Source organism: Schistocerca piceifrons, chromosome 6 (genome assembly GCF_021461385.2).
Source record: "Schistocerca piceifrons isolate TAMUIC-IGC-003096 chromosome 6, iqSchPice1.1, whole genome shotgun sequence".
In the NCBI taxonomy this organism is placed as follows: Eukaryota; Metazoa; Arthropoda; class Insecta; order Orthoptera; family Acrididae; genus Schistocerca; species Schistocerca piceifrons.
This window is the reverse complement of record NC_060143.1, coordinates 263238877-263247889: the sequence shown is the minus strand read 5'-3', so window position 1 is coordinate 263247889 and position 9013 is coordinate 263238877.

Below are 9013 nucleotides of genomic sequence, written 5' to 3'. Positions count from 1 at the left end.
TGAATATGAACCACAAACAGAACTGACACAACCAGATTAATGGTTATGGTGAACCTATTAGGGCAATAATAAACAGTACAAACTTAGATGTAAAGCTGTCTCTGTGAAGATGTCACTAACTAAAAATGAATAAGAAAATAAAAGTTAAATAATCTTCTCTATTCTAAATTTGCCTTTGGTATATTATTAGTGTTTGTAGTAAGGTTTGAAACTATCAATTGGTAATTACGTCGAAGTTGCGCTCTGGGTCTCGTGGAAATGATATTCCCTCAACACACACAAACAAACACACACACACACACACACACACACACACGCGCGCGCGCGCGCGCGCGCGCACACACACACACACACACACACAGGAAACTTGTGATGAAAACAGTAGATCACATCCCAAATTGGAGACAGCTCCGAGCACCTGACTGTGTTCCGAAGAGTAAGCAAAGAATTACGCAAAGCTCATTTACGATGACGAATATGGCTGCTGTAACTATACAAACCATGCTTTCCAGACTACGCTTGTGTAGAAACGATTCGAGTTTCAGTATGCTGGAAGCACAAGGCAGTCTCATGTAATTCGTTTTTGCTTACGCCTTGAATAACAGTGAGAGGGTGCAATACTTCAAACAATTGTGTTGTAAATAACAAATTGTAAGTAAATGCGTATGCGCCTGTTAATGTTTGTAAACAAGTAAGAATTGTACTCGAGTGCGAATGCAATATGAAGGAAGATTGTTATCAACTTAAATTAAGAAATGATTATAAACTAATGATAACATTCGAGTAATGAAAACATAGTGAAGTGCAAGCTGTGGTTTAAGGAACTTTTGTTCCTCTTGTGGAAGAAAAGTAGACCGGTATTTGCAACGGTCTACAGTTAATGTATGTGAAGGCAGCATGGTGCATGCCAATAAACATTAAGCTGTGTCACTTACCAGTAACTAACAGTAAGGAAGAGATTCTGGACTTCTCCAAGAACGTTAGTGCTCTTCTCTGGGTGTGGTGAAGAACGGTGCACGTAAAACCACGATGAAAGAAAGCGCTCGCCAACCCACGCTCCTAACACTCGTACAGATATAAAGTATGCCGCACGGTTCGGTTATGATGGATCGGAAGACTAGTTGCTGCTCTATGGACTGTTGTACCTGACTGATTATCGAGCATGCATTCATGTCCCAACGGACGTAGGAACAATGTAAGTTTAAAAACAAGAAGCAAATTTGTAGAGAAATGAATAAATGTATCCTCACTAAAAGCTCAAAAGCACAAAAGGAGAAATATCGAGACACTTCAGACCTCAGATTAAAGAGAGTGAAATGATCATGTAATAAAGGAGAACGTTATATTTTTATTTACGTGTACGTAGCATAAGATACTATCTAATCTCTGTTAAAATATTTGTTTCATTTGAACTATCATTTGAGAAAGAGATGGACATTTTTCAAATCATGGGGTACCGTGAGGGGTCGCTGGTACCAAAAGACTACGCTTTGAAGACCTTTCCACGGATGGATCAAACGACAGTCCTGTTACCCAAACCATTACTGACACATTCTATGAGTGTAACATCCAACACGCCAGCCTCCGTGGCCGAGCGGTTCAAGGTGCTTCAGTCCGGAACCGCGTGACTGCTACGGTCGCAGATTAGAATCCTGCCGCGGGCATGGATGTGTGTGCTGTCCTTAGGTTAGTTAGGTTTAAGTAGTTCTAAGTTCTAGGGGACTGATGACCTCAGCTGTTAAGTCCCATAGTGCTCAGAGCCATTTGAACCATTTTAACATCCAACAACTCACCAAAAGAGGACATATACCTACGTATGAACCTTGTATTTTTTTTCTTGTTTCCGTTTCAGGAGGAACAGTAACGGTTTTACTGAAAAACGCCTGTCTTATCGTATTATTGAAATATGAACGTATAAAATATGCACAAAGAGAGAAATCACTTTTTGTGAAGTTAATGTGATAAGAGATATGTTATTTGATGTAATAAGATAAATTTGAATATATTGTGTGTGTTGTTATAGTTGGAATAGCAGAACGAAAGATTATTTCATATTACTATGAGAACTGTTAAGTGAAAGAACCACGTAAGAGGTCATCGAACATCAAAGCAACATGGGCAATACTGTTACGAATACTAAGATTTGAAAAAAAATCCGAGAATGCTCAGGCTTAAGTGAAATACTATATGCAACAAACTTTTTGTGAAGAGAATCATTGGGTTCTGTCGCGTGAGTGTGAACTGCACAGACTTCGCCCAATGTGGCGGTAAAACTTTACAATAAATAATTGCAGTGTCAGACGAAATGTTATAATCTCTGTAGAAAACCGTAAATATGTTATGGCTGATATTGTTTTGCACATCTTTAAACTTTTAGCGTTGAATAGAGCGTGGGTACATGGGAGTTCGTCCGTTCATTATTTAATAATAACCATTCAAGTCAAGAAATCAGCGTATTAAACTATTAGTGTCCTATTACACCTTTTACTATAGAGATGAAAACGGATTAATCCCTGGCTGGCTTGGACCATGTGAAAATGGCCCCTTGCGCCGTACGTGAAAAATTTAACGAGGATAATTTTCATCATTTTCAAGAGCTTGCAGTCAATAACTTTTTGATTTTATGGCCCTAACGTAAAAGGAATAATAGATTTTTTTAGGGCATCACATCACAGAAGCCCTCTGCCTCCTGCATAACGATCTAAAGCCGGCCGCTTTGGCCGAACGGTTCTAGGCGCTACAGTCTGGAACCGCGTGGCCGCTACGGTCGCAGGTTCGAATCCTGCATCAGGCATGGATGTGTGTGGTGTCATTAGGTTAGTTAGGTTTAAGTAGTTCTAAGTTCTAGGGGACTGATGACCTTAGATGTTAAATCCCATGGTGCTCAGAAGCATTTGAACCATAACGATCTCAAGCAGTCACGTACTTTTTCTTTCCTTGATAGCAAGGCTAACCGTAATCATGAAACAAGGCAATAGCCTTAACGATTCCATTGAAAATCATTCTCAAATTGCAAGTGTACTTGATTTTCAAAATCAGTAATTTTTTTTTCTTACTTAGTAGTCAACAATTCTTTTACCCCAGTCAGTAAACGCAAGTCACGCAGAAGTAGATTTTACAGAGGTCAGCACCAGTGTTTGGGAATCTGTTCAGTATGTAACTAATACTTTATACCATACTGCTTTGGCTTGTTTGTAGTATATTGTGTGAATCGGCATTTTGCTTTAGACGACAAAAGTTGTTTGTTAATTTAAGATAAATTTCTGCTTTATAGTATGACGCACTGTTTTCTATGAAGGTATACTTCAGATACCTGTGACAATAGCGGATTGGTCAGTTTTGAGGTGTTGAGATCTAGTGGACTTCATGTTAAACCTAATATGCTTCCTTATTTCCATAAGTAAGCTGCATCTCATAGTTTGTCTGAAGAATAGAAGACCCCGTACTTTCTCAAAGAAGAAAATGCTTTGGCTCATGCACTCCTGTTGTACTAGGATGTCAAAAGCTACAAATTCTTCAATGTCTACTGTCCAGAAATGTTTTGTGTTCGATGACAGTACTCAGTTTCAGTGCTGAGCTTCATGTGGTGCATCACGGAAACACTGAAAATTAGCAGGCAAGCCCTAAGAAGTTTCCCATTTTGAATTTTCCTTTTAGCAAATTATGTTGGTCCTATGCTCTCTCGCAAAATGGTATGACTTTGCAGACGACCTGAAAACATGTCAAATAATGACTATATGTTTTATAATGTGTAATGTACTAGTATTATACGAGTACATTTGTTCATATATTTTATGATATCGTATTATGTTATCCAGTGTTATTCTTAGTTTTTATTACCATTATCTATTATGCAAGTGTTGTGATGTATTAGTCCTTGTTATAATTTTACAAACTATAACTCTACACCTAGAGAAGACATATTACTGACCTGCATCACAAACCACTGGCACAATTTTCAACACAATTCCATCTGCTGCTCTTTCCTTTTACTCAGTAGGATTTTGTTGCCCTGTACCAATTTTTGATTGACTTCCAATGGAATTAGTTCTTGTCCTGGTTGTCAGAAGAGATACTGGGTCCAGAAAATGCATTTTTCCATAAGTTGAGCGGAAAGGTATCATTCTCAAGGTTTCATTATCATCTTCATTACGTGAATAACTTTTTTCATTTGCAGACGCTGGATCTATTACTCTTTTTCATTGTCCTGGTCGTTATGAGAAAACTAAAATTCTGCACCTGAGCTTTCATCAAGTATTTTTCTGAGTTCTTCTGAATTTCTGTATAGGTGTGTTGCTACCTGTGGCTTTATATGTATGAGCAGCCCATAGTGGCTCGCCTTCCCTGTATATGTATTCTTTTTTTTTTAATTTTTTATGGCTAATGCTTTTACCTCTTGATATTTTTCGTACACTTGAAATGTAAGTACTGTTTCTTTCTTGTACCGTTAGTCAGTACTTAGACTTCCATATAAAAAGTTTTCCCATAATTTTGTACTTATAGGCCAATGTGAATATTTAATTTCTGATGAATGCACTCATAGAAGTGTCGAAACCTCGTAAGAAGACTTAAATTTTGCGACCGAGGGTTGTAACTGCTTTAACTTGATTTTTGTAAACGGTCGCTGACTAAGCAGCCATGTTTAAAACAGGTGAAATATGTGTCCATATGCGGAAACATTTTAAATGTCTGTTAATACTTATGACATGTGCGTATGCGAGCAAAGCCATGGATAGAAAGGTCATCTTGAACCCCTGTCACGATTTCAGTCAAACTTGATACCAATGTCTGTTACAGTCTAGAAAGAACCTGCTACTGGAGAGTGTGATAACGCGAAGAGAGAATAGAGGACAAGGTGAGGGAGAGAGAAAGAGGGGGAAGAACAAGATAGGGACAAATAGGAGGAGGAGGGGATGGGCGGTGATAGGGGAGGGAAAATGGGCAGAGAGAGGGGAGAAGAGGAGACGGACAGAGAAACGAAAGACGAGGAGACGGACAGAGAAAGGAAAGAGAGAGATGTGGACTTAGGTATGGGGAGGAAGAGACAGGCCAAGAGACGTAGGAGGAGACAGAGGGGAAGGAGCAAATGGACAGAGGAAGGGAATTGGAGGATCTGGAGAGAAAGGGGGAAGAGGAAAAGACAGATACAGAAAGGAAAGGGAGTAGACGAACAGGGATAGGAGCAAGGACGGTGGACAGAGGGGGGTGGAGATGGACAGAGAGAAGGAAAGAGGAGATGGATAGACAGTGGTGAATGGAGGAGGTGCACAAACAGAGGAGAGGAGGAGATGAACTAACAGAAGATCGGAATAAATAAATATGCAGGTAACGCTAGGTTCCTCAGCAAGTCAAAACATAAATACCAATTAACGACTAAGTAGCACGGAAAAAGTCTGAATCCAAGAACTAACGAACGTGAGCAATACTACTGTCAGTGCCACCGGTCTTACGCAGTTTTACATACAATGCAAACACAAGTGAAATAGATTACATACGATCAATGTGGCTCGCCAGTAGAAGACATGTGTATTGACAAGGCATCTATGCCAAATGTGGTGCAGAACATTATAAATAACAAAAAGTAATAAAGTTACTTATTACAAGAACAGAGGATAACCAAAGTGCCCACACAAGTCAGGACCGCACGTTATTAAAGCGTAATTTGTATCGTTACGTAGGATGGCGTAACATTACTGCAGAACCCAGGCTTTTTCCCAAAATTCCCCTCCCTGGCACGCGGTGGTCTTAAGGTAGCTGCTCACCGTAGCTCCCACGTGGTTCCTGGGTGAAACTAATGCCCCCGCAAGCACCATATCAGCCATGTAAGTCAGCGCTTTCAGGGACTCGGTCTCCAAATCACGACTCAACGCTACCCTAGCAGACAGCCACTTCTAACAGCTTGGCCGCCCCGTTAACCATCAGCACGTAAGCCTTCATACTCCAGGTGGACACAACTGCCGAGCCGGCCGAAGTGGCCGTGCGGTTAAAGGCGCTGCAGTCTGGAACCGCAAGACCGCTACGGTCGCAGGTTCGAATCCTGCCTCGGGCATGGATGTTTGTGATGTCCTTGGGTTAGTTAGGTTTAACTAGTTCTAAGTTGTAGGGGACTAATGACCTCAGCAGTTGAGTCCCATAGTGCTCAGAACCATTTGAACAAAAGAACTGCCGAAATCAGTCCTTCGGCTTTCACACGGAACGGTCAGAAGAAAATGTCGCCCACAGGTCGCAGTACTGCAGTGGACGCTCAACCAAATTCCTTGCCATAGCCCGCACACGAGGCTTGATGCTCGTCAAGCAATACAACGCTGCCCCCTAAACGTACACCCAAGACGCAAATACTAGGCAACGGCCTAAAAACGTCACGCTAGAGAGGCAGGTACCGAAAAAAGGCTCTCTTTGCACTATATTGTTATCAAATCTGTCCCGACTGTATTTTAACATACTACAATTTAAACATATTTACCTTCGTTTTCATTATGGGGCGATAACCTTAGTTATTTATTTATTTTCTTTTTTAATATGGAGTGAGTGAATGCTACGGTTAACTAAAGCTGATGCGCTACTGCTCTTAAAAAGTGACTGCTATTACACCGGCAGTGTGGGCAAAAGATCGTAAGAAGACGCATTCTGGGACATCACGCAACGGCTGCTCTTTGCTTCTAAATAAAAACTTTTCTTTGTTTGTTTTTTCTTTTCATTGGGAAACGTATGAATAAAAAAGTGTGTTCCTCTTTTTATTGTCTCCGTTTTGTACCGTAATATTAATCACAAAAATATTGCAATTTATGGGCAAAAATAATGTTGACTGTATCTGACATTGCAACAGTAAAAGAACTCAAAACTGAATTTTTCGAATTACTGGCCTTTAAAAATATAGATAAACTGTTACGCTACCTACATTACAGAAATATTGAGGGAGAAACGCTAGATTATCCAAATGTATCATACATTCCTTAATTTTCCTCATCTTCAAATCAAGAAGCGTCAAATACACTTTGTTTCTAGAATCTGAAATGTCTGACGTATTAAACAAAGCACCAAAACGAAGTTTTTCCCAGAGAGATAACAGAAAATAAGAAGAAAAGAATGTTCTTTGTGTTAGTATGAAAGAAAGCGGAACAAGATTTTTTAAACCTTTTTTCGATTTATTTTAAAGCGTATGCTCAACTCAAGTGTTTAGTACTTTGTTATGTACAAGCTTGAAGCTGACCATCGTAGATTTTACCGTGTGCCGTTTTACATTCGTAAATAGCGGAATACTACGTTACGTGTAGAACTGGTCTGTAGTTCAGTCGGTAGCTGCGCATACACAGTGGCACCTAGGGCACAACAGCTTACGACTACACCAGGACACCAAAGGAAGCGTCAACTGTACAGTCTTGATGACCTCAGCTGATGAACACATGACTTGGTGCACTGCTAGGTTATGTGATGCGACTTACAAGAATAGAAGACGAGGACCTATAGTCGTATGAGTTTTATTTTGTTTTATGAGAGCCACAAATGTGCTGTTAGTTGTTAAATTTTTAATTTTATAGTTGAGTGTCCCACCTTACGATGAGAGCACTGTCTCTCAAAATGGGTATTACCTATGAGAAGTACAGTTTATGAGACTGAATGCAAACAATTATTACTGACAAGACTATAACAACCTCAAACTCACATTAGACGCCGTATTTCTCCAGCACACTTCTTTCAAAGACGTTCGTCGAAATATATTAGTGGTGGTCTTCAAAAAGAAACAAAGGAAAAAAGAGGAAAATATGAAGATCGTTATGTATAGTGCTGCACGGTTTGATGGTGGTAAGGCTACATAGCCATTAAATATTGTTTTATACCTTTACTTTACACTACAATATCAGCACTTTCATTCGCATCTACTTCAAAAAGTCACAAATTCGGTTTTTAGTTAACTCTGCACCGTGTTTGGGCAATTATTTAGGCACAAAATAGTAGTTATTATTTTTTTAATTTATATAGTTTTTAAATACTCCGATAGGCGAATTTCGCATTATCGTCAAATGAATGTTATAATTTTCAATTAAAAATATAAAACCAGTACAACGAAAAAATTGTAGTTGGGGTAAAGCTACGAATAATAGAGAAAAGTAGAAAAAATAGCTACCGAGAGTAAAAAAATAAAAGTATATTGAAGGATGTTGAATGAGAAACAAGAAGAAATCAGATGTGATTTGCAAGGATGGAAGATACACCAACAGCTGTACTCTTCTCTTTAAAGCAGCAAGGTTTTGAATCCCAAATGAGTTAGTACATAGTTTCCCCAGAGAAGTGGCTGGGATGGAAGTGGAGGTTGAAGTGTATTAGATATTGCATTGCCGAGAGCTTAGACTTTTATGTATAAGTGCATACGGATGCATCACCTGCACAAATTAGAATAATTTTTTTATGTTCGGCCGCGTCGTTATGAAGCACTCACACAACTATAGAGTTACCGTGATCAGGGGCATTCTTCAGGTTAACACAGTTATTTTTAGTGTTTATTAATGAAGCTGAGTAACTCTGAAAATTATTTTATTCAAGAATGAAATTTGTCAGCTGTACTTTAGGTTTTATATTTGGTAAATAGTACTAATGGACGTAGAAAATAAACACATTGAATCACGCCAGCTATCAGCCGACAATCTTCTCTCCACCGACAAGAAACATTATACACTGGCTGACGAAAGAAGCGAACAGTCTGCAGACACGGTCGGATATCAATTGTAACGTTCCCTGGCAGCACACACACTGTTAATAAACTGAAATGACGTTTAATTGTACTACGTACGCCGCTATGAAGCAATTCGTATGTACTGTAATTGTTTAACAAAAAATATTATTTAATTTTGTGTAAAGGACGTTGGTTATTATTGTAATATTTTCTGTAATAATATTCTTGATGTATTTATGATTGTAATATTTCTAAACTCATAATGTAATTACGAAATATGTTAATATCTGCGATGAAAAAATGTAAAATATAGCCACAGAGGAAAATAATGTTGTAACATTA